This window comes from Anomaloglossus baeobatrachus, chromosome 1, assembly GCF_048569485.1.
Source record: "Anomaloglossus baeobatrachus isolate aAnoBae1 chromosome 1, aAnoBae1.hap1, whole genome shotgun sequence".
NCBI lineage: Eukaryota > Metazoa > Chordata > Amphibia > Anura > Aromobatidae > Anomaloglossus > Anomaloglossus baeobatrachus.
In genome coordinates this window covers 117,285,665-117,313,502 of record NC_134353.1, presented here as the reverse complement: position 1 = coordinate 117,313,502, position 27,838 = coordinate 117,285,665, and the positions used below count along the sequence as shown (strand labels likewise).

At 44.4% G+C, this 27,838-nt stretch overlaps 1 protein-coding gene across 4 annotated transcripts in view; it reads right to left on the bottom strand.

Annotated features, from left to right (window-relative positions):
• The window catches only part of LIMCH1 (LIM and calponin homology domains 1), a 391,967-nt gene that overhangs the window by 196,874 nt on the left and 167,255 nt on the right, over positions 1-27,838 (bottom strand). The gene's annotated exons all lie outside the window — the stretch shown is intronic.

The window sequence follows — 27,838 nt, the reverse complement described above, 5'->3', positions numbered from 1 at the left end:
AATGCACCAAAAAAACCCAAAACAAAAAACAACACATAAAACCGCAGTTTGTGCACATAGCCTTACTGCATTCCCCTTCTGAAGTGAGATTTGTAAAAATTTGTAAAAAGTAGCGATTCGTAAATTTAGCATAGGTTACATTCACACGACAGTTCCGTTTTTGCAGTCCGTGTGACTTCCGTTTTTATGTGTACTGCAAAAAAAGGAAGGAGAGTTACATGCAGTCCAGGGTATCTGGCCAGATGCTGGTCCCCATATAAAGTCTATGGGAAACAGAATCTGTGGCAAAGGGGTAGGAGCAAGCGCTACATATTCGGGGCGGCTGTCACACTGCTCCCGCCGCAGCTCTTTGATCTTCCCGAACCGGCCGCTCATTAGGCTCATACATATTCACTCCTCCCCCGTCTGTGATTGGTTGCAGTCAGACAGCGGTCACTTAGCGTGGGGGCGCGTCTGACTGTAACCAATCACAGCCGCCGGTGGGCAGGTTCCATATCGTACAGGTCAATAAATAAATAATTACAAATAAACAGAGTGCGGTCCCCCCAATTTTGATACCAGCCAAGATACAGCCTCACAGCTGCTGGCTGGTATTCTCAGGAGACCCACGTCATTGGGAGCCCCCCCAGCCTAAAAATATCAGCCTGGAGCCAGCTGGAATTGCCGCACCCATTAGATGCGACAGTCCCAGGACTTTACCCTGCTCATCCCATTGCACTGGTGCAGTGGCTAACGGGGTAATATATGGGGTTAATACCAGATGTGTAACGTCACCTAGCATTAAGCCCTGGGGTAAGTGATGTCACGACGTCTATCAGATACTCGATATCATTAACCCAGTCAGTAATTTAAAAAAAAAATAAAAAAATAGACAAACAAAATTTGAAAAAACACTCCAACACATTCCCTCTTTCACCAATTTATTGCAAAGAAAAAACAAATCAAGGTCCAACGTAATCCAATAAGCGAGGGTCGCACAACAATCCACACTCACTGTACCAGTCAATGAAGAACAGAATGTTCCCCATTGGCTGGGAGAGCAATGCAGTGACCTGAGCTAACATCATGAGGTCAGCCCAGGTCACTGCAGGGGATGATGGATGATAAGCACCGACTTCATGAGATTAGCTAGCTACATAACCTGCGGTGATGGAAGCTGCTGCACTCCTGACTTCAGCGCTAGTCACGGAGTTAAATGCCCACCGTGTTCACAATCGAAGTATTGCGAGCGGCCTGTGATGTCACCGCTAGTCAGTCTCAGGCCGCCCGCGAGAGGTGATCTGAGAACGTGGTGGGCATAGAAGTCAGTGACGAGCGCTGACGTCAGGAGTGCAGGAATTAATCACTGCAGGTAATGAACTTTACTAACCTGGCAGCAACTCTCATTATCCCCCGCGGCTGCAGCCGCAGTGCAGCGCAGAGGGAGTGATGTCAAGCTGCAAAAAAAAAAAATAAATATAATAATAATAACTTAAAAATGCATTGATAAATTCCTCTCAATGTGTAAATAAAAATGTTCTCCTAGAAACAAGACTCCAAATCACATTATTGGAAAATGACAGCTGCTTCTCCAGTGGTATAATTGTTCAGAAAGCTGCCCAAACATAAATGTCGGGAAAGTGATGATACATTAAAGGTGTTTTGTCAAAAACAAAGTTAATTTTGAAATTCATTTTAATAAATCAATAAATCATAAATAAATCAATAAATCTTGGATGGATGTGTTTTATAATAAAAATGTTTTATAATAAAAAAAAAAAATTCCTGTGCTGAGATAATCTTATATACTGTATGTGCTTCTGCTATATACTGTGTAATGGCCGTGTCTGACCATACAGGGACATGGTCTGATCATACCACATCTCATGGGCAGGGGAGAACGCAAGAGTGTATAAAGACATTACAGCACAGGATCGCTCATCAATCCTAACATTGCTCAGCATTTCTGATATCATTTCAGTGCAGAAGTGAACAAACAAATAATTTTCTCCCTGCAGCTGACGTTGCTTGGGTATTGCTGTGCAGCAATGTCACCAGCAAGGAGAGAGTGATAAAACTTCACAGGAAGAGTGCATACATAATGGAGGTTTGTGCAATGCGAAGGCTGCACTGACCACCTTCATCCGTATTATCTATATATATAATTGCCTTATTCTGTCTGTCTGTCTGTCTGTCATGCTCCAAAATTGTGTCCTTACGGTGACACAAAGCTGATTGGCCGCTGGGCTCGCCATGGCCCCCCCCCCCCCCACACGGATTGGCCTCTCGCCCCGGCTCTCTGCAGGCCCCGCCCCCCCTCACGCAATGCACGCTCGCTCTGGCCCAACTGACACGGAGCTCCGACTCCCAGGTGAGTACACACACACATCAGATCACACTCACTCTCACACACACCTCACACATCACATCCACACACTCACAACATGCTGGGATATCGCTTGCTTCTACACCGGCTCCGTCACGATCCCAGCAGCGCCAGACATAACCTTGCAATGCTGGGATCTTGACGGAGCCCGTGAACGCTGGTAACCATTATACACACCGGGTAACTAAGGTCCCTTAGTTACCCGATGTGTATCATAGTTACCAGTGTACACCGGCTCCCGGTACACATGTGCAGGGAGCCGGCATTATACTCCTCTCCCCCCAGGACTACTCCTCCTATTACAGTCCTCCTATTATACTCCTCTCTGAGTATAATAGGAGAACTATTATAGCATGGGGGATGTAGTACGATGGGGGGTGCGCAGCATGGGGGATGTAGCACGATGGGGAGTGCGCAGCATGGGGGATGTAGCACGATTGGGAGTGCGCAGCATGGGGGATGTAGCACGATGGGGAGTGCGCAGCATGGGGGATGTAGCACGATGGGGAGTGCGCAGCATGGGGGATGTAGCACGATGGGGAGTGCGCAGCATGGGGGATGTAGCACGATGGGGAGTGCGCAGCATGGGGGATGTAGCACGATGGGGAGTGCGCAGCATGGGGGATGTAGCACGATGGGAAGTGCGCAGCATGGCGGATGGAGCACGATGGGGAGTGCGCAGCATGGCGGATGGAGCACGATGGCGGGTGCGCAGCATGGGGGATGTAGCACGATGGGGAGTGCGCAGCATGGGGGATGTAGCACGATGGGGGATGTAGCACGATGGGGGGTGCGCAGCATGGGGGATGTAGCACGATGGGGAGTGCGCAGCATGGGGGATGTAGCACGATGGGGAGTGCGCAGCATGGGGGATGTAGCACGATGGGGGGTGCGCAGCATGGGGGATGTAGCACGATGGGGGGTGCGCAGCATGGGGGATGGAGCATGATGGGGAGTGCGCAGCATGGAGGATGGAGCACGATGGGGAGTGCGCAGCATGGAGGATGGAGCACGATGGGGAGTGCGCAGCATGGGGGATGGAGCACGATGGGGAATGCGCAGCATAGGGGATGGGGCATGATGGGGGGTGCGCAGCATGGGGGATGGAGCACGATGGGAGGTGCACACCTCCCCCCAACACACACACACACACACACACACACACAGGGAACCACAAACACCGCCATACACAGACACCCACACACACAGACAACGCTGCACACACACAACACCCAACATACAAACACCGCGGCATACATAAATATACGCACATACCGCACAACACACACATTGCACAAAACATACCTCCCCCCAAAACACACCACACCCACACAAACCGCGCAAAACACACACACACACAACGCGACAGACACACAGCGCTCCACAAACAACGCAACACACATACAACACCGCTCTCACCCCCCGCCACACCCAGACAACACCCAGAACATGTACAGCGCCCTACACAAACACTTGGTAACTACACACAACAACATCTATATATCTATCTATCTATATATATATCTCTATATCTATATCTATCTATATCTATATCTATAACAAAAATCATACATGAACTACACAATACGTAAATTCTAGAATACCCGATGCGTAGAATCGGGCCACCTTCTAGTATATTATTATATTTATTATTATTATTATTATTATTATTATTATTATTATTATAATGTTGATTTTGGAGGGCAATTGAGTAACAAATTAAAAAAAACAAAAAACAAAACAGCAATCTAATACAAGGCTATGTGGTTAGTTTGAAGTTTAAATGTGGGGTGTCAGACTCCCTTTAAAGAGGACATTTCCCTGGTGTTTGCATGTTAAACGGGCCACATCACAGCATGGCAGCTGCACAGCTGAAAAAAGCATCTTAATTTTTTTATTTCTCATGTCCATAGCGGAGATAGTCGCTTCTAAAGTTTAGATGATTATTTATGATACTCCCAACGGTGCGTTAACAGAGATTTGTCTCCGTAGGCGTGTACATTTTCTCCTGCATGATGCTGGCCAATCATAAGCAGAAAAAGTTATGTCTGCAAAAAATGCACACCCCCAAAAGAAGAGGAGATGTAATAATGGACACCTCTGCACTTGACCCGATCTCTCGTGCTCCTGTGCACAGCATTGCTGAGTGTCATTACAAACACCTCTTGTATTCTTCATTTCATAGCAGTCAGTATGGAGGAGGTGGAATACAGCAGATTCAGCTCTACCCTCCGCATCGATTGCGAGATGAAACCACAACACGTGTAGCCATACCTCCCAACTTTGGAAAACAGGAAGTGGAAAAAATTATGCAGCATGAATAGCGCAGAAAATTTTGACCACTCTCCTAGCCACATCCATTTGCTTTTACTTTCTATCCTGGAACAAGGAGATGTCAGAGGGGCAGTGAAGGACATTCAGCAAATGCCTGAAACTGCATGGTGTAGGTGTAAATCTGGGACTGTCCCACAGCATTCAGGATAGTTGGGACTAGAGATGAGGGGATCAATTCAAGGGACTCTATTCCAGTATCTAAGAGGCCGGCAAATCTTTTACCTTCTGGCATCCCCAGCGCAGCTTTTGTTATTCCAGGACTGGTGCAATGTCATCTGTGCATCATGCTCAGCTATAGTTTGGACCTATGGATTTAAATTGTTGCTCATTCATAGTCATAACAGCCAGAATGTTCTAATTTTTATACAAGCTTCATTATATGACATGTTTTTTGGGGGGGTCTATAAGGCTATGTTCACAAGTAGCATAAATATGAGGTTTTTTGTTTTCTGTATAATCTGCACTGCAGGTTCAAGTATACAAAATTCTCCCTGTGACATCACCAGGGCCGGTGACTCAAAGCTTTAGCTTCTGCCTGGAACTGTAGAGGTTTTTGAAAAAGAAAATCCAGTACGGTCCTTGGGGAGTAGTAAAAAGTAGATAATAGTAGATAAAAATATATTTTTTACTCATAGATGTTAACAATTTAGCAACGTTACATGTGAAACTCAGAACAACGCATTTCGACGTGGCATCTTAATGATGTTTAAACTGTGTTTATTAGTATAGCATATTGACACATAATCAATTACATTGAATTTTTCCAATAATAATTGTATATAGGGTGTTCTGGGCACTATTGCTGAAACATCATCATACTTTCTAATATTTTAGGTACCCTACATGAACTCCTTAACATGAGACATAGATACAGAATAAAGGAAATAGGACAAATACGTAGAAACCGTTAAGAACAAGAATAAGGGAAAAGATATGTTAGTGTAGGAGATTAGAGAAGAATGAAGGAAAGAAAAGTAGGGAATAGGAGTAGGAAATAAGAAGGTGCTAGGGGGAAAGGAAGGAAATAGGGGGGGGGGGGGGAAATCACCTCTGTGGCATCTTAAATCATGATTGGAGCTCTAACTAAAGACTGGGTGCCCATGAAGATGAAAAAAAATAAATATAAATACACAGTAAATTATATATTATATATACATATAAATAAATGTATACATTTTCCGACAGAATAAGGCCCTGTTCAGACAACCATACTAAAACTAGGCAAAACAATCACTGATCTCGGGAAGAAAAGCCAGAGAAAACACTGCCAGCAGCCAATGCTCAAGGCGCTCAAACAGTGAAATCCTAGGTGCATTGCCCCCTGGGAACTATGCAAATCAAAAAAGGTCCGTGGAGCCTCTGTTAGGAGTCTCAACACAGAACTAGCCAGATATCCCTCCGGGAAGGACCTAGCCAAGGAGTGGCTCTTTTTAGGAGACCACCATAACCACCATATGAAGTGGCCCTTTTAGTCAAAAGGGGGCAATGCACCTAGGATTTCACTGTTTGAGCGCCTTTGTTGGCTGCTGGCAGTGTTTTCTCTGGCTGGTTTCCCAGAGATCAGTGATTGTTTTGGCTTGTTGGTGTACTAGGCATTGCTCCCACCTAGCCAGAATCCTACTCCACACTGATGAGGGGCAATACCCCAAAACAGCTGTCTGTGGATTGATACCTGGCTTTGGTATTTCCCTTGTCCTATCTTTAAACTTGTCAAAGAGTTGGATATTGACTAAAAGGGCCACTTAATATGGTGGTTATGGTGGTCTCCTAAAAAGAGCCACTCCTTGGCTGGGTCCTTCCCGGAGGGATATCTGCCTGATTCTGTGTTGAGACTCCTAACAGAGGCTCCACGGACCTTTTTTGATTTGCATACTAAAACTAGGGTCAGACACGTCTGCATTGTGTAGTGAATGCTGCAATTTCCTCCACGCAGAGCATTGGCCCTTTGCCCTAGTACATTGGCAATAATGGATGCGGGTGCACGCACACAGCACACGTCAGTATAATATACTTGTGAACAAGCCCTAAAGCAAAATTATATTTTGTTGTTTGTTTTTTTTTTCAAATATATAAAACTTATTTTATTTTTATTTTTTTTAACCAGAGGATTCCTACCTTTGCTTTTTATAGACTGTACCATGCTTGCCAGGTACATTAGAATCCTAGTGAATGACCCGGCATCCGCAGTACACCTACATCTGCTGTACAAGAAGTTTACTTCATGCAGAGTTTTGTTTTGTTCTTTTAAGGTGTGGTGGGAATTTTCGTCTTGGATTCGAGTACACGCTGAGATTCCTCCCTAATTGTTGGGAACTAGAAAAAGCAGCCGGTTCTGGCAGGGTAACAGCGATTACTCCAGGGCTGCCAACAACATCCAACTCTGCTGGAAATGTTCTTAAAAAATCTCCTCTCAATAAAAGAACGATTAGGAAACCCGGTAGATTGTCCTGCTTTTGGAAATTAAAATAACTAAAAGACTGATAGGACGGGGACAATAAGCTTTACATTCTTGGATATCTGGATTTATTCTAATCAGGCCAAGGAAAGAACTGTAGGAACAATTGTGATTCCAATGTGTTAGAAATTGGTCCAAGTAACTAAGGAAGGAAGGAAATTGCAACTGAAACACATTATAAAAGGCCCCGATAGTGATGAGCTTATTACGACAATGAACTGTGCCGACAGCCCGTACTACACGATGTCCTTAGGTTGAATGCCACAACGCAGATCTACACATAGCTACCTCCTACCTGCTCGTTTGCTACTACAATATCTCAACCTCCATGAAGCCAGAGCTGTCAATCAAAGAAGAGGTGGTGGGGCTAGAAATTGGGGGAAAACAAGCAGGTGAGATGGTGTATTTTTAGGATTAGCCCCAGCCCCACCATGATGCACCAAGTGTCTGTACTTAGCACAGAATGGAGTGTTCAAACAAACACAGTCCCTTTAGGCTAGGCTCACACTTCTGCTGTTTTGAATCAGTCACAATTCGTAGCCTTGAGGAATTATGGTATCCTGCAAAATATTTTGCAGGAATCCAGTTTTCCCCCATAGACTCCTATTAGCGACGGATTGTGACTGATGGCCTTGTGCTGCATCCGCTGCGAATGGATCAGGCTAAGTTCACACTTCAGTTGTTTTAAATCCGTCAGGTCCGTCAGTAACGGATCAGTCATTTTCAAGATGTCAACTGATGCAACGGATGTGTTTTTTACAGGATTCCTTTCACAGGAATCCTGTGAAAAAACGGATCCGTTGCGTCCGTTACATCCGTTATGCGTCCGTTTTTTGACGGATCAGTCATGATTCGTTTGTGTTTGGGACAGCCCAGGGGGTGTGCCAAACATGCTGGGCATGCTCAGTAGAGCATGACGGAATCCTGCGCTGGATTCCGTCGTAAGACGGATTACGACGGAATCCAGCACCATAGACATACATTACAAGCTTGACGGATGGCAACGGATTCCTGCGGGGCGCGTTTATTTTGACGGCCCGAAAAACGTTACATTCTGCGTTGCTATCCGCTCGGCGGTCAGTCAAAAACGACGGACCGCGACGCAGCGGATGCAACGCAGGGTCATCAGTCGCAATCCGTCACTAATAGAAGTCTATGGGGAAATACTGGATTCCTGCAAAATATTTTGCAGGATACCGTAATTCCCCAAGGCGACGGATTGTGACTGATGCAAAACAACTGAAGTGTGAACTTAGCCTCAGTCGTTTAGTGACTGACCGTCAGACAGGAGCAACGCTGAATATAACGTTTTTTGGAGCGGCAAAACTAACGGACTCCGCAGGTGTCTGTCACAATCCGTCACAAGCTATAATGAATGTCTATGGTGCTGGTTTCCGTCGTAATCCGTCACACGACGGAATCCAGTGCTAGACGCGATGGATCAGTTTTTTCACAGGATTCCTGTGAACGGAATCCTGTGAAATTACACATCCGTTGCGTCAGTTGACATCTCAAAAACGACAGATCCATCATTGCGTCGCAACAACGACGATTCAAGATTCTTCTCAACTTTGGGACTACACTTCTACCCAGACTCCCGGCTTTCTGATTTCCAGGGAGTAGGTGCGCTCCTGACAATTGACAGTTCAAACTAGCTGCATATTGCACCGCTGAGCCGGAATGTGCAATCTCTGGTGCTACAGCAGCCTCAGAAGGGGAAAGCGGCATAAAATATGATTGTAGCTTGGGTTTTAACGATCCAGTCAGCTAGAAACCAATTACAAGCTCTAATACAAAAGCATAATAACACTGCATACACTCAGCCATTGCTGGTAGACTGAGGAGGTAGCCGGTTACCTAGGCAATTAGTGTAAGTGTGGTGTACTCTGGTTGCCACATTCCTGTGCGCGAGCGGAAGTGTGTGGGTGCGCGAGCGGAAGTGTGAGGGCGTGCCAGCGGAAGTGTGAGGGCGCGCCAGCGGAAGTATGTGGGTGTGCGATCTGACTTTGTGCGCAATCGGATGTGTGCGAGTGCGCAATCGGATGTGTGCGAGTGCGCAATCGGATGTGTGTGAGTGCGCAATCGGATGTGTGTGAGTGCGCAATCGGATGTGTGTGGGTGTGCGCGATCGGATGTGTGGGAGTGTGCGATCACTGCAGGTCCTCCCGCTCGGCGTATGGAGAGTATGATTGCCGGGTATCCGCTGTCCATATTGAAGTGTCCTACAGTATCTTTAATATTTTTAGCTGTAGGAACACTTCATTATTGAACCGCGACTACAGCTTATTTTTAAGCAGTGCTCCGAAAATGCGGAAAATCCCTGTTAAAGCTCATTTTGGGGAGAGGACTTATTTTTGGAAAAACATGGAAGTAGAACTTTTGAGACTAAATGCAAAATGCTATGTGCGTCTGAATACCAACACTGCACATCACTCTTAAAACATCATCCCCACTGTTGGACATGCTGGTGGCAGCAATACGCTGTGGGGAGGCTTTTCTTCAGCAGGGATATGAAAGCTGTTCAAAGTTGATGAAAAGATGAATGGAGCTAAATACTGGGCAATCCTGGAGAATAACCTATTAGAGGTTGCAAAAGACTTGAGACTGGGGCAGAAGTTCACTTTCTAGCAGGACACACTGCCTAAGCTACAATGGATGTGTTTAGATCAAAGCATATTCAAGTGTATGAATGGCTGAATCACAGCCCAGACCTAAGTCCCATTGAGAATCTGTTGCAAAACTTCGAAATTGCTGTTCACAGACACTATTCATCCAATCTCACTGAGCTACAGCTATTTTGCAGAGAAAAATTAGCAAAAATGTCAGTCTTTAGATGGCTGGTAGCGACATCCCCCAAAAAACAGCAGTAATTGCAGCAGAAAGTGATCCTACAAAGTATCAGACTTTATGGGGTTAAATACAAGTGCATGTTACATGATTTCCTCAACATTTAAAAAATATAAATCTGAAAATTGTATCATTTACTTTACACTTCACAAGTACTTGCTATTTTAGGCCGCTTTACACGCTGCGACATCGCTAGCATTTGCTGGCTATGTAGAGCGCTATAGCACCCGCCTCCGTCGTATGGCAGATATGTGGTGATCGCTGCCGTAGCGAACATTATCGCTATGGCAGCGTCACACGCACATACCTGCTCTGTGACGTCGCTGTGACCGGCGAACTGCCTCCTTTAAGGGGGCGGTTCGTTCAACGTCACAGCAGCGTCACTGAACCGCCGCTCAATAGAAGCGGAGGGGCGGAGATGAGCGGGACGTAACATCCCGCCCACCTCCTTCCTTCCTTCCTCATTGCCGGCGGCCGAAGGTAAGGCGAGTTTCCTCATTCCTGCGGTGTCACACATAGCGATGTGTGCTGCCGCAGGAACGACGAACAACATCGTACCTGCAGCAGCAACGATAATTGAGAATAGGGGGGCATGTCACTGATTAGCAATTTTGAATGTATTTGCGACGATTCAAAATCGCTGATAGGTGTCACACGCAACGACATCGCTAATGTGGCCGGATGTGAGTCACAAGTTCCGTGACCCCAACGACATCGCTTTAGCGATGTCGTAGCGTGTAAAGCGGCCTTTTGTGTTGGTGTAGCACATAAAATCCATTCAAATTTGTAACATGTCAAAAATTATGTGGAAAAGGGTCATAGGGCGTCAATACTTTAAGGCACTGTATGCCAACTCAGGTATTCCAAGAAAGCTGGGACGTTTGCTCAAAATATTGGCCTATTCATGTAGATCCCTAATATTTTTTTTGTTAGTGGTGGTGTCTGTAAACCCCTTGATCTCAACCAAACTGGCTGTGCGAATAAGTCGCTGGGTGTTCCACCGAAATCAATAGCACTGTAATATCTATGTAATCACACATCGATGACGTGGGAAGAGGAGGTCTGAAAATTATCCTTCGATTACCCCTAAGGCTACTTTCACACATCAGTTTTCTGCATTCAGGCACAGTCCTTTTTTTTCCTGATCCAACGGATCCTGAAAAAAAAGTGAAAACCGTATCCACCGGATCCGTTTTTTAACGGATCCGTTATGCCGGATCCGTTAAAAAACGGATCCGGTGGATACGGTTTGCATCCGTTTTTGCATCCTTTTCGTCCGTTTTTTGGCTGGATCCGTTTTGTTAATTACATTGGAGCATGCTCAGTTTAGAAAAACGGATCCGGCGGCCGCATCCGTTTTTTACCGCATTACGCCGGATCCGGCGTCCATAGGCTTCTATTGTAAAATACGCCGTATCGCGCCGGATCCGGCGCGATGCGTTTTTTTTGCCGGACAAAAAAACGTTGCAAGCTACGTTGCCTCCGGCCGCCGCTTTAACTAATTTTGCCGCATCCGGAAAAAAACGGATGCAACGCAAAGCCATCCGGTACAATCCGGTAACAATGCAAGTCTATGGGGAAAAAACGGATGCGGTACCGGATCCGTTTTACCCGTTTTTTTCCGGATTGAACCTGATGGCAAAAAACTGATGTGTGAAAGTAGCCTTAGGCACGTGTCTGAATGCAAGTGAGGCAATATATCTCAACACAGGTAGAAGGCAGAAAACTGCACAGAAAGCAAAGCCCATAACTCAGGATTGGCTTCAATATCACGTTGCGTTATCCGTATAGTAGTCCAATATATAAATTATTATAACCTGCGATGACTCTTTACTTACACGCTCCATATATCACAGTTGCTATAAGCTATACACATATTATTACAATATCGTTCTTTATGAATTGAAACAATTCCAGCAAAAGAGCATGAAAATGAAATTCCTTGTGGCGCTTTCATTATTCGGCAGGTGCAGGTTGTTTTAGGACAGGTTGTGTCTGCGGCACTATAGGCTGCTGATTAAATCCCAGCTGTAAACTGGAGAGTCTGCATTGGCCTCTGCTACCAAACATTTTTGCTGGAATCATCATCCCATTTTTAATAATTCCGAAATAACCTACACAGATAGCCAAACTGAACGGCACTCTCTTTTGTATCTAAATAATCCATTCCTATTTCTATTATGCTGGGTTAGGCTGCTTTCACACCTCCGGTTTTTCCTGTGCGGCACAATCCGGCGCTTTGCAGAAAAAAACGCAACCTTTTTTTTTTGCCGCCGGTTGCATTTTTTTTTTGCATAGACTTACATTAGTGCCGTATTGTGCCGCATGGGCTTGCGTTCCGTCCGTTTTTTGCCGCATGCGGCAGATTTAGCTGATGCGGCGGCCAGATGGAACGTTGCCTGGCATGTTTTTTTTTGTCCGGCAAAAAAAACTGCATCGCGCCACATCTGGCCGATGCGTCGCGATTTGCAATGCATACCTATGGACGCCGCATGCGGTGTCCTGCGGTAAAAACCGCATCCGGACGCCGCATGCGGTTTTTTCCCCTGCACATGCTCAGTAGCCTGCCGCAAGCGGCAAAAACGGACGGGCCGCATGTAAAAAACTTATGCAAAGGATGCGGTATTGTCGCCGCATCCGTTGCATAGGTTTTAGAGACGGCTTGGCCGGCTCTGCTAAAACCGGAGGTGTGAAAGCAGCTTTAGCTGTACAATATTTCTATATTAGCAGGGGCTTACAATCATAGTGGCAGAGGTCGCGACCACAAATGGGCCCCGGGGTGGAGGGATCCCACCAACACCAGCACCTACTTCAGGTGGATGTATGTCCAAGAATGCACATCCAGGTGAAATGCATTGCTGTGCAGAGACCTGTCGGGTCCCTGCAATGCAATACATGCCGCTAGCCAAAAAGAGATCGGCAGCACTATGGCTGGGGGCGGCCAAGACAAGGACGTCATGCATTACCATAACAGGCACATCAATGTCAGCTGCCGGTCACTGCGCCACTTTCAAAGAAGGATACTGACTGATTTAGGAGTGGAGGAAGGGGAATAAAAGTTTTTTTTATTTATGTCTTACATTACAGGCAGAACGGTGACATATATACCACGAAGGGGCCCAGGATGGGGACATGTATACCAGGAAGGCGCCCAGGATAAGGATATATACGGGAATGGGGGACCTTTTTACCAGGAAGGGGCCCGGGATGGGGGACATAAATATGTCCCCATCCTGAGCCCCTTCCTGTTAAATATATTCCCATCCTGGTATATAACAGAAAAGGGCCCAGGATAAGGACATAATACCAGGAAGGGGCGCAGGATGGGGACATATATACCGGAATGGGGACGTACCAGGTTTGGGCACAGGATGGGAAACATATATACAAGGAAGTGGGGCATACTTACCAGATTAACGGACATATTTACTAAGAAGGGGCTCAAGATAGGGACATATTTACAAGGAAGGGGCTCAGATGAGGGTATATATATACACCAGGATGGGGGATATATTTACTATGAATGAGCTCAGGATGGGGGCATATTTACTAGGAATGAAGTCAAGATGTGTCATGTTTAGTAAGAAGAGGCTCAGGTTAGGGTTAGATTTACTCTGAAGGGTCCCAGAATGAAGGACATATATACCAGGAAGGGGGGGGGGGAGATATTCACCAGCATGGTGGATGTATAGACCAGTATGGGGGACAAACTTACTAGGAAGAGGCTCAGGATGGAGGCATGTATACCAGTAAGGGAGACCTTTAATATGAAGGGGCTCAGGATATGGAAGGATTTACTATAAAGGGGTCCAGAATGGGGGCATATATTTACCAGGAAGGGGCAGAGGATGGGGGGGGGGCATATATATCATGGTGGGGGGACATATTTACCAGGATTGTGCATAGAGTGGGTGACACTACTACAAAATAATCGCGGAGAGCAGGCAACACATGACCAAAATCACTTTGCTAAAAAGACCATCATTATATGAAAAAATTGTTTAAAAGAACTGAGAGTCCTCAGTGGTTGATACCTTTTAATGGCTAACTGAAAAGATGGTAATAATTGCAAGCTTTCGAGACTACTCAGGTCTCTTTGTGTTATACCATGCCTGATGAAGAGACCTGAGTAGTCTCGAAAGCTTGCAATTATTACCATCTTTTCAGTTAGCCATTAAAAGGTATCAACCACTGAGGACTTCAGTTCTTTTAAACAATTTTTTTATCTCTACTGGCTAACACGGTACAAAGATATAGTTTACTTGCATCATTATATGAAGATCAAACTATCTCAGAAATAAAGCAACAAAAGAAAATCACCAAATTCAGGAGAAAAATTATATTTAATCCAGGCAAAAATTTTCATTTTTATGGTAAGTTACAAGTCACTTTTAAGAAGGCACGGATTGCAGACTAGCTCTGCGACAGCTGTATTTTACGGAGGTTCAGCACAGTTTTATCTGCACAGTTATTATTTCGAGAGATTTTCAAGTTATACACTAACTAGACATTTTTTCTATAATTATTGACCAACCTTTACAAAGTTAGGAATCTTTGTAATACTCTCTCTTACTTTGCTTCTTCCTCTTAAAGGCACCATGCAGAATTTCTGGTTGATTTGCCTAGTTCATTCTCCTTTTGTAGCGGCTTTAAATTGCTACTCTAGCAATAATCCTAACTCATACTCTACATACAAAACCCTCTTCCAGTCTGAGGAATGGAGCAGAGAAGCTCACATTATGAAAGGGTTTGCAAATTGTGTTTACATAGGTTTTTGAAATATTGATTTGCGCATGCGCTGCCCCAGTGTCATTTTATTGAAGACACTATAACAGAAAACTTGGCACTCAGGAGTTGATGTGAAAGAATGGTGACTTATTCCAAGACACTACCAAGCACAAACGTTTCGGTCCGTAACGGACCTTCCTCAGTGTGCAGTGTTGGTAGAGTGTCTCTGCGTCCCATGAGAGGCAAGCGTTACAGTGTTTCCTGCGGTGTCCACCGCTATCCTGAGCAAACACTCTACCACCACTACACATTGACGAAGGTCCGTTACGGACAGAAATGTTTGTGCTTGGTAGGGTCTTGGAATAAAAATCACCATTCTTTCACATCAACTCCTGAGTGCCACGTTGTCTGTTCTATTGGTTATGGGATTGGATCGACTTGTGCACCATCAACAGAAGTGCAGTGTTCTGCTAGAATTTTACTGAAGACCGTCTTTAGAATCACAATATACACAGTCTTCAATAAAATGGCGCTGGGGCAGCGCATGTGCAGATCAAGATTTCAGCTTAATGTAGAGGTCATTGAGCTGAAGTCTAGAGCTGCGCATGCGCCATTTCACTGAAGTCCTGCAGACTGGCCGAAGAATCACACTGCGACATGCCAGCCACCGCAATGATGCCGACAGCAGCGCAAAATTTCATAAAAGAGGCAGGTCACCCAATAATCAGTAACCTGTAGAAGAAACAGAGGAGTCAAGTGGAGAAGCAGAAGACCGTATCCCCAAGTCCCACCCCAATGCACAACAACCAATGCACAGAAGATCTCGTCAGACGAAAACTTTTGAGAATGATTCAACAACCACAGATCGGATTCCTCCACTACAGATATCTATTCAATAAGCATCACAGCGCCATTATGGCTATGCCTTTACTTTATAGTGCTAAATCCTGCTGACAAGGTCTCTTTTAGGAGCATGAACTTTACAGATAAACCAACATTTCTGCATGGTGCCTTAAAGAGGAGGAAGCAAAATAAGGTAATGGGGTGTATTACAAATATTTATAATGTTGCAATGCTTTGAGAATAATTAAAATAAAAGTTTACTTAGTATTTAAAGAAGTTACGAGGTGATTCCATAACATTTAGATACCTCTAATAGTATGCATTCAGTAATAACCTCTGGAAAAGAAGAGTTGAGCCCCATCTCATTCCATTGTGGTGGTTAATGAATATATAAGCTTGCTATACTGCCTTATAAAATGAACAGTGATTAGAAAGGCTTTATTTTTATTTTACTTAAATCCTTGATATGATTAGTCTTAAATGGTTATTTAGTTCTTCAGAAGGAGTCCAGTTCTCGCAGATTACAACTTATCTGTCCAACTATGACATCACCCTCTCCAGATTCGGTTTTAAGAGAAAGTTCTATGTAGGGGCAGCAGTAAGCCATTTATTGGCAAGAAGACAGAAGCTGCATCCTGGCAAAAGTATTTATGTAAAAAAAAAAAAACAAGCATTGGTCTCTAAATTTAATAAATAGATTTATTGAGCCACAGCTAATCAACTGCATCTAAGACGGTCCCTCTATTTGTTTAGGATATTTTGGAATTTGCAGAAAAATAAGACTATAAAAAAAAGGTTTACGTGAGAAAACCTAAAAAAAAGTATTAATATATGCACACGGTCAATTTTAAGACGATCTGCCTGGAATCAGCTTGAAAAAGTGCCGCAAAAAGTGAATATAGTGCACAGCAGCGTAGAAATTACATTGCTGTGCACATGGTCAGTTTCCTGTAACTTTGTTCTTTTTAAACCTACTTCAGGATTTGGAAACCTTGAAGTGGTTAAATTAAGTAACAAGTCCATTATCCGCGCTTTAAACCATAATGGAAAGTACAAGGGCGCCGGCGGGAAAGAGACGGCAAAAACTACAGCAAAGCCACCAGCGAAGAGGCTTAAGTAAAATGACCAAAGACATGTTCCTGAAGTGGCTTCACTCAGAAAAAGTCGCAGCCTCTGCCACCGGGAAAAAGGTCGTTCTCACATACTCTGAGTAGCTTGTGATGACACTTCGGCCCTCTGCGCACTTACCGTTTTTTTCCTGCGGATTTCCTGCCGTTTTTCTGCATGTTTCGCTGCAGAAAATGTTCATAACATCTCTGCAGTGATTCACCAGCAAATCCTATGGGGAAAAAAAATGCTGTGCGCACTATGCGGAATTTGACAGCTGCATGTTTTGTTGCGGGATTCCCATAGCAAAAACAATTGCATGTCACTTCTTTTCCGCACGTCGCTGCGGGATTTCACTCCATTGACTGCAAAGGAATCGTGAAATCCCGCAGGGAAGTGATGTCATTACAGGAAGAGGAAGCGGAACAGAGAGTAAACACACACACACACACACACACACACACACACACAAACACACATCACAGACATATAGAACACACACATCGCACTCACACGCAGACCTATAGAATACACATACAAATCAAAATGGAAATATAGAAAAGAAAAAAAAAAAAAACACGTGGGCTCCGCCGTATTTTTACCTTCCTGCCGAGGAAAGCACACAGCGGCGGCCCGGTATTCTCAGGCTGGGGAGGGCAGGGGGCAGGGTTAATATCCCCCCTCCTCCTGCAGCCGAGAATATCAGCCGCAGCTGCCCCGGGACTGTCGCATCCATTATGCGACACATTATGCGACAGTCCCGGAGTGTCCTCGGCTCTCCCAGATGCCGTGATGCGGTGGCTATCCAGGTAATAACGAGTTAATGGCAGCGCATCGCCGCCATTAACTCCAGGCTTGATCATGGCAGCGTCTATGTGACAGCTGACATGATCAACCCATAAGTAAAGTGAATAAACACACACCGAAAAATCCTTTATTTTAAATATAACACAAAAAAGCCTCTAACCCCTTTATTAATCCCTCCCAAAGACACAACTCCAGCGTAATCCACAGCTCCGGCGTAATCCACGTCTTGCGATGCTTGCATCCAGAAGCGAGTGACACAGACACAGGCTGAATGCAGCCTCACAGCGAGCCTGCAGAGGTAACCACTTCCCACGGCCGGTAATGTGAACTCACATTAACGCTCGGGAGAAATGCAGCGTGTGCTCACAGGGACTCTATCCCTCTATCTATCCATTTATCGATCCCTCTGTCTATCCCTCTGTCCATCTACCTATTCTTCTATCTATTCCTCTGTCTATTTATCTATCTACTATCTATCTCAGAAGGAAACTACCTTTTTTTTTTTCTTTTTTTTTTTTCAAATGTGCTTTATTGCATTGAATGCATTAAAGCACATGTACCAACCCGCATGCGGCAAAACCGCGGCAATACCGCGAACAATACCGCGGTAAAACCGTGGCAAACCGCATGCAGTTTTCGGGTGCGGTTTGCTGCGGTTTTTTTACTGCGGGTGCGGTAATCTTTCAGACCCTGCAGAATTTTCTTAAGAAATTCCGTTTTCCAGTGCGCACAGGGCCTAAAAAAGGAAAAAAGTAAAAACTTCCTAATGGCAAACTTTCCAGATAACGGAAGATTACTTATTGACATTTGGACGGCTACTCAAGATAAGCTTCCTTGGCACTGCTGTGCCCACTAGACTAGTAATAGTTTAGCCTAAACCTGAAGAAATTAGTACCACAAGGCAAACTGGTTATTATAGAAATGCCCCTGATCCGCCTGGGATTGCCCACAACATTTTGTGATACACACTTTACACAAATCGGTGGCAAGCCAGATAATTCCCCTGATGTAGGAGTGTGGTATGGCATATTGGCCATTCGATGAAAGACTTCTTGTCGCGGTGCGCTTGGAAAGGGGAAAGTACTAAAGCGCACGGCGAAAGGGAAGAGAAACACTGCATTTAGGGAGAGGGAAGATGGTGACCCCTGACTGAACCTACTGATGGTCCCTGAGGTCCCTCACCACCAAAAATAGGTTCCGCACCTATGAGCCGAGCAGGATACCTGACCCTAGGTATCCCTAATGCTGGGCCCTAAATATGGAACAGATGGAATGAGCTCTTCATCAACCCCACTAAATACTATAGAAGACACAAGGGGAACACATGAGGAACAGCATGAACTACTTATCCACAGATGACTTAGGTAGAAGTTCAGCAGAGTTTTCAGCAACGGTACCACAGAGGACTACAAACCACCTGCTTGCAACCAAGGCTTGAAGGAACTGAAAACATCACCAGCACCAGTCCAAAAGGAAGGAAGGGGTATATAATCATCAAGGGAATGCTTATGATCAACAGCTGGGAGGAAGTCGAGCTCCTGCTGTGTCCAAAGGGGATAAAGATGAATCCAGCAGGAAAGCTACCTATACCAATGAACACTGACAGCAGGAACAATGGAAAGTCAGGGAGCATTCTGCTCAGCCAAACGCTGTGACCTATGATGGCCAGAACCCACATGGTACCCGTGACACTTAGAGTTTTTCCTATCTTGACGGATAAATAATGTCGATGAATAAATTACTTAAAATTTGCAACTTATTAAAAACACTTTTCTATTTATTTTTTTCTTGTTTACAGCTTATTCCCTAGACACCTAGCACCACTGCTGTCTAGCTTGTAAGAACTATGCTTAATCTCCCTGGGATTAGGCAACAACAGCGCACGTCAACAATCCTAGAAAGCTTCAAACCAGTGCTTTTAAGCTCAATAGACAAGCTTGTAAGCGCTGTGCATGTTCTACTTTGTAGCCGCAGTGGTCAGGCTCCAAGGCAGCCAACTGTAAACAAAAGAATAGTGTTAATAGCGCAAGGGCGGCTGATTTAGGCTATGTGCCCACGCTGCGGATTTTGCCGCGGATTTTCCGAAAATCTGCAGCAGCGGCACTTCCAAGCCATTTCAATGGCATTTTGGAAATGCTGTGTCCATGCTGCGGATTTTTCCGCGGTGGATTTGCCGCGGATTTTGATCCGGAAAAATCTGCAGCATGTCAATTATTCTTGGGGATTTTGGTGTGGATTTTGGGTATAGAATGGGGGAAAAAAAAAAAAAATTCGCATCAAAATCCGCGGCAAAATAGCGCTAATCCGCGGTAAATCCGCGACAAATCCGCGGCAAAAATAAGGTGCGGATTTGCCGCGAAAGTCGCGGATTTTCATGCAGAAAAATCCGCAGGTACATTCTACCGTGGACACATAGCCTTACAGGTAATTGTCCGATACAAATCAGTATTATTAGCGACTCATATGTTATTTATATTCATTTTTCACATCATTGAAAACGCAACTTCATAAACATAGTGAGGAAACCATCCTGAGCCTTACTGAAGGTTTCTGTACTTATCCGTTTCTAGGTTTGCTGGTGGAATTCGAGAAGCCCATAGAGTCTTGTGTTGACTGAACAACTTTCCAGAACATCTGCATTTTCTATATTAATTCAATAAATGAGCGTGCGATACATATTCTGCCAGAAAGACTTTCCCCACATGCGATCCAGACCTTCATACTTGGACAAAGTAACGTTAGACATGAAGCAAAATGGGTGCAGCCGAGGTGGTCCTCCAGAAATTGTACAATGATAAAACAACTCCAAATTTATAGCTTGATGTGCAGCGAGTGAGCCAGACCGCACACTATACACATTAGTCATGGTGTCCGAGGATGTCCAAAAATGAAACATGGAGTTCAGTTTATTGTATTGTGAAAAACACCAGAGATTACGCCACTTAATAAGCATCGTCTCTGCCCTTAGGTGGACCCAGTACATGTATGACGAACAGTAATCCGGGGTAATGACAAGTCCTATTAGTAGGTTAGGACTTGCTGATCATAGGGTGACAGACAGTCATGTGGTTTCTGGCAATAGAAGGTCACAGTGTTTGGCTGCGCGAAATGCTCCCTGACTTTCTATTGTTCCTGCTGTCAGTATTCATTGTAATAGGTAGCTTTCCTGCTGGATTTTCACCTCTCCCTTTTTTGGACTCAGGAAGAGCTCCCCTTCCACGCAGCTGCTGATCATCAGTATTCTCTTGGTGCTTAAAATACTCCCTTCTTTCTTGGACCGCTGCTGATATTATTCAGTTCATTTCAGCACTGGTAACAAGCAGGTGGCTTGCTCTCATCTGTAGTATTGTTGCTTAAGCTTTGCTGAACTCCTGCCTGAGTCATCTGTGGATAAGTAGTTCATGCTTTTTCCCCTGTGTGTCCTCCTTGTGTCTTTTAGCGTTTAGTGGTGCTGATGAAGAGCTCACCCCATCTGTTCCCTATTTAGATCCCAGCACTAGGGATAGCAAGGGTCAGATATTTGGCTCGGCGCATAGGTGCGGAACCTATCTAGGGTAGTGAGGGACCCCAGAGACCAGCAGTAGGTTTGGTGAGGGGGTCACCATTCCCCCCCTTCCCTAGATACAGGGGTCCCCTTCACTTACCTTTTACCGCTTGCTTTGTACTTCCCTGTACCTTCAGAATTCGCACTAACTTTGCTGGCATTTCTATAGTGCCAACATATTCCACAGCAATTTACAATTCAGATCAGACTGGATCATTAAAGTCTATGGGGGCTTGGATGAAACACTGAAGAAATAAATTTGTACTTCAGAACCCCATCAGTTTCTCTTCTGGGTTTTTTGTGTTAATTCATTGACTAAATGTATTTGTTAAAAAAATAAATAAAAAAACAGAAAAACAGACCCATTTGTACCTACTTCAGTTAAAAAAAAATAATGCCAGAAAAAAAAAAAATGATGTTTCTCTCAGATGTAGGTTAAGAGGTTTTTTTTGTAGAATGTTTTATATACAGAAAAAGCTGTCAATTCTTAAGTGGATGGCAAAAGTAGAAGTCAAAGGTTTTCTCCAGAAGTTCTGGCAGAATTTACAGCTTTCAATGAAATTGGGACTAGTGATGAGCGGGCACTACCATGCTCAGGTGCTCAGCACTCGTAACTAGTGCTGAGTAAGCACTACCATGCTCGGGTGCTCGGTGCTCGTAACTAGTGATGAGTGAGCACTACCATGCACAGGTGCTCAGTACTCGTAACTAGTGATGAGCGAACACTACCACGCTCGGGTGCTCAGTGCTCGTAACTAGTGCTGAGTGAGCACTACCATGCTCGGGTGCTCAGTACTCGTAACTAGTGATGAGTGAGCACTATCATGCTCAGGTGCTCAGTGCTCGTAACTAGTGATGAGCGAACACTACCACGCTCGGGTGCTCAGTGCTCGTAACTAGTGATGAGTGAGCACTACCATGCTCGGGTGCGCCGTACTCGTAACTAGTGATGAGTGAGCACTACCATGCTCAGGTGCTCAGTGCTCGTAACTAGTGATGAGTGAGCACTACCATGCTCGGGTGCTCAGTGCTCGTAACTAGTGATGAGTGAGCACTACCATGCTCGGGTGCTCAGTACTGGTAACTAGTGATGAGTGAGCACTACCATGCTTGGGTGCTCAGTACTCGTAACTAGTGATGAGTGAGCACTATCATGCTTGGGGTGCTCGATTCTCGTAACTAGTGATAAGTGAGCATTACCATACACAGGTGCTCAGTACTCGGAACCAGTGATGAGTGAACACTGCCATGCTTGGTACTCATAACAAACAGACGCTCGGACAGGCTTGACTCGTGTACTGCGTATAATGAGGTCAATGGGGAACTCAAGCAATTTTTTGGATGATCTTCCAGAAAAATTTTCTAGTTCCCCATTGACATTATACTTGGTGCCCAAGTCAAACCTGTCCTAGTGTCCACCTGCTGATTTTAAGTACTGAGCGCCAGAGCATGGTAGTGTTTGTTCATCACCAGTTATGAGTACTGAACATCTGAGCATGGTAGTGCCCGCTCATCACTAGTTACTAGTACTGAGCACACGAGCATGGTACTGCTTATTCATTACCAGTTACTAGTACTGAGCACCAGAGCATAGTAGTGCTCACTCATCACTACTTGGAACAAATCTCATGTACTTATACCATTAAAGAATAAATATCAGTGGTCACTTTACCTTCTACAACCTCTGATATTAAGAAAGCCCTTAATTTACAACTTTTACACATAAAATTCCCTTACCCAAAAAATTGAGTACCTTTGTGTAAAAAAAAGAATTGGTGGGCTAGGGTCTGGGATATTGGCTCCCAAGTAAATGGTAAATTTTATTTGATCAGTACTTATCAAGCTTCTAAAGTGGAGCAAAAAGATCTGTAGGACCTGGTCGAGCAGTCACATCGCCGGTCTGTGGCCAATGTAGCCGAGACCTGCGAATCTCCTTTTACTTGCCAACATCCTCGGAGCTGCTTATTAGTATACCTGATGCAAAATCCTGTGTGCACCGAGCCGTAACAATGCTGGGCCTTGTCAGAAGTGCTGGGCATGTCAGCAGGTAGGAGGAGGTTCGCAGTGCCCCACTCCGACAGCAAATACTAGCAACATGGCTACTTGACTAGGATTCGGTAAATCTTTTTTCTGACGCTACGAATATCACTTTTCTAAAATCCCCAAAAAAAAAAAACTCTTTAGAAGATTCTACTTTGCAGGAAATCATGACATTAAATTATTATTTATTTAGTGTCTGCCTAAGGGATCCACAGTGTGCAAACTAGATGTTACATCAGACTTGCCAACAGGAAACCTACACAGCCAGCAAGCCTCGGATTGTCACGGTGTACTACAAACTGAGCAGCTGTTTGCATGATGTTCTAGGCGTGTTGGGTGAGAAGAATCTATCTTTTAGGTGTCAATTATAAATTTATGACATGTAGGTGGTTACCACCTTAAAATGCATAATGATGTGGCTCTAATTATAACATAGTGAGACTTATGTATCACACATCATACAGCTGGAATTACGCAATTACATCCAAGAAAGGCCAAGTTACGTGTTACAGTCTTGGCAAATTCCAGTTTTCGAATACAGAAGCTAAAACTGCATCTGAAAAAATTATATTATATATATAATCTGCAATTGCTATACGGTGATATTTTACAACTGAAAAATGTAAATTATTATGTTTTCATGGATAAAAACGGTGCCACCAATTCTGGATAGGAAGACCGGAACAGAAACACTTTATTTTCCTCTGATGTGGTTTTGATTTAGGTTTTACTCAACCACTTCATGTGACAGAACATAATTGGTCGTCATCTGTATTAACACACTGCACCTGCGATTCTCTCTCCTATCCGCTCAGTCGCATACGGCTCTCGGTCATTCTATGGATCATCTCTCATAAGTCAGTTCTGTCCCTTGTTGATTATTTTAGTTCGCCATTGGTCATTCCCATGTCGCGCTTCATGGTGTCGATCCGGCAGGTTCTTGGCTGTCCCCTTTTTCCTCTTCCACTGACTGATCCAAGCATAACTTCTTTCTCCAAAAACGGACTCCGCATAATCCGATAGGCTGATTTTTCTTTGGTTATTTTATCTTCCAGCAATGGTTTTGGCTTGACTTGGTCCAAGGCGTCTATGTTGGTGATCCTCACGGTCCATGGAATCCGCAGAAGTCTCAGGTGAAGTCCCTGAGTTTACAGACCTGCATGTTCTGGCAGAATACTGCTTTGTTTGCCAAGAGATGCAGTTTTGGTGCTGAAATTTATACAACATATTCCTGCATAAACCCCTGATATTACCCAAATTGTCATCACACCAGGACAATCGGGATGAGCCTGGTAAAGTGCCGGCATTGTCGCATATAATGGATGCGACAATTCCGGGCTGCTGCAGGCTGCTCTCTTTAGGCTGGGGGGGAGGGGCAATAACCATGGGTTTCCCCAGCCTGAGAATACCCACTCTCAGCTGTCTGCTTTATCATGGCTGGGCATCAAAATTTGGGGAGGGACAGTTGACCGTGGCCGGTTTAATTATTTATTTAAAAAAAAACAAAACAAAAAAACAAAAACCACATATGATCCTTCTTATTTTGATACACAGCCAAGATAAGCACATGGCTGGGGGCTGTAGCCTGTAGCGGTTTGCTTTATCTGTGCGGAGTATCATAATATGGGGGAACCCTATGCCAATTCTTTTATTTTTACACTACAGAGACGCACAGCGTGTGCGATTCCAAGCAGTCAGACACGCTGTCACAGAGGGTGCGGGTGCGGTCTGACTACAACCAATCAGAGATGCTGGAACTGCCGATGGGCAAGGGAAGCAGTGAATATGTATGAGGTTAATGAGCAGCAGCGGATATAGTATTGACACCGCCGGGAGACTCAGTAAATATAACGCCTTGCTCTAATCCCTCTAGGCCTTTCTACCCCCTAGGCCTTTTTAAAGAGCATGATTTGGGTCCCCATAGACTTACATGGAAATTGGTGTCGGGCCAGATATCCAGAATTAATTCTGGGTCTGAACAGCGTTGGTTTTTTTTTGTTTTTTAATCTGGCTGGACCCGCCGATTCCAGATACTTGCAGGTTTGCCCATCACTAGTCATATAGTGACATCTATGTACAAATTAACGTTTTGGCTATTTTGATCATGGGGGGGGGGGGGGGGGGAAGAAAATATTTTGGCTAAATGAACAAGTGCAATATATAGCAATAAATGGGCAGCATACATATTTTGCGATGTATGGGTATCTTATGGCACTGGTCGGACACTGCATGGTAGTCCCAGACCATTTAGCCACTGACCGTATGAAAATAGCAGTTTATTCATACAAAAATATAGGCATTCATAGGATGAAGCCAAAAGATTGGAATAAGGGAGCTTTTACCTAACATCTGTATGTCCTCAACATTCTAGGAGATACTGGATTTTACCTGTTGCAGCATCTTGACATTTTTGTTACTTCTGACCATTGGCGTATACCATGAGCCATGTGTGATTCACACCAAAGAAGAACACAAAAGTCTGGATTTTTTTTTCTTTAGGCTGTAAAGGTGTCATGTAATAAGAATATAAATGTCACCACAATTATCATAACACCATCTTTTGTCACATTGTATATGATCACATAAGTGAGCGATGAAATCCTGCACTTCTCGAAATAGTTCAACTTAATTTATCCATAGACCCCATCAATAAAGCATTCAGTATTTCATTTCCTTATTGAAACGCGGCGCTGGGGCTTGAAGGTTTGCACAAGATTCTCATCCAGCATATTTCCTCTGGTCGGCATGTAGGGTTATTTTTTTTTTCCTTGGCTAGACAAGTGCTGGTGTGGCGAAAAGGATCAACATTTCCAAGTCTAATTTCCCAGGGTATTCCTAAAACTCTTGAAAATGAATAACTAGTTCACTCCGGATCTCTGCCCATCAACTTTACTCGCCGAATAGTCTGTTACTACAGATCATAAAAGTAGCAAATAGGTCTTTAAAAATTACTTTCTCAGCTTTATACGCTACATTCTTTAAAAATCCACCTTACGTAATGCTAAAAAGGCTCTTTATGATGTGCTATACCGCGTCTTTCCCTTTGTGTCTCACTTCTGTTGCGTGATCAAATGAAAGTCCATTTCCTCAAGTCTAAAGTCAACCGTTCTGCACAATTAAACACTTCATCTGAATTTCAAGACGCTGCAGTCATATTAAGCAGACAACTTAGGGCTTACAAAAGACGTCCCTCGATGTTCATGAAGCTTCCACCAAGAATATACCGCATGCGCATAATATATGTACATGAATACGCCAAAACACCGCCTAATTGCATGAAATTACATGCAGAATACAAGAGCATTCTCAAGAAATAACATGGACAATTGCATGTTTGTCTCGTACAGGACCTAACGGGAAAACCCCTGTTCCATCCACAAAACATCACAGCAGTTTTCTGGAAAAATCTTGTACACAAGTGATTAATGTTCCACTAACCACGGACACCATGTGTAGAGACCAGCTCTATTATTACAAATAACTATGGTTTATTCTGGAAGTGGCTTTTCAGAGAAATGATAGTTGGGGTCAAGGAGACCAATCCCTTGAGTGGGTCTCCACCAGCTTCTCCCACTCAGATACATTGACAGGTCTCTCCATATACACACTAAGGGTATTTGCACAGTGTGTTATCGTCTACCTGCTGAGTTTTTTGCTATAGGAAGACACTTCAGGAAAATGCTGACTGTGTTTTTTCTGAAAAGTGTCCTTTGGTGTGCAGCTTGTTATTCTTGAGTCTTTGTTTCTTACCTATTTATAGAGATGAGTGGACCAGTGGAAGTTCAGGTACTGCTGGTCCAGCTGAACTTTTGGTAAAGTAGCCGTGTCATAACAGTGTGACCGTAGCACTCCTGACACTGAAGGCAGCCTATTACATAGGGGCAAGGACTGGGCCCACTAAAGAGGACCACCCACCAGGATTTTGCGTTGTGAACTAAAGGCAGTGCCATACTGGCACTAAGTACCTGAATCCAGGCATACCTGTTGTAGAAAGACACAATGCTTGGTTGCAGAAATATCTTTAAATCAAAGTTGCAGAAATGCACTGCACTTTGATTGACAGGTGCAACAGGGACGGGCCTTTGTGGGTCGGGTCCTTGCTGTAAAGTCCTCCTCCAGCGTCCTCTATGACGTGCCTTCTTTTCATTATTTGAATATAGCGCTGCCATTGCTGTGTGCGACGAGTGTTCATTGACACAGCAATTCTGTATTTATTAAAATAACGCTGGAGTCTACACACGCATGAACAATCTCGGCACCTCTCGGCACGCAATCTCGGCACCAGCAGAATTACTGTGTCAACGCACAGGCACCGCCACCAACAGAAATGGCAGTGCCATATTCAAATAAAGAGAAGGGGCAACGCTGGAGGACGCTGGAGGACGCTTTCCACAAAGGTCCGCCCCGTTGCTGCCGTCAATCAAAGTGCAGAGCATTTCTGCAACTTTGATTAAAGATATTTCATCAACCAAACATCTGATATTTCTACAACAGGTATGCCTGGATTCAGCATCTTACTGTTTGTATGGCACTGCCTTTACTTTATATTGCAAATTCCTGGTGGTTAGTCCTCTTTAAGGAACCTTGATTACAGGGGAAATGATTGCAGTGAGGGTGAGAAAAAGGGATATTTATTAGAACAATGAAATATGGTTTATACATCGCTACTGAGGATAGAATAGAGAACAATAGCCATAAAGGACGTCAGGAATTGCAGTCTACAGTAAAGTAAACAGAAAACACCTTCCCAACAGGAAATGCTGCTACA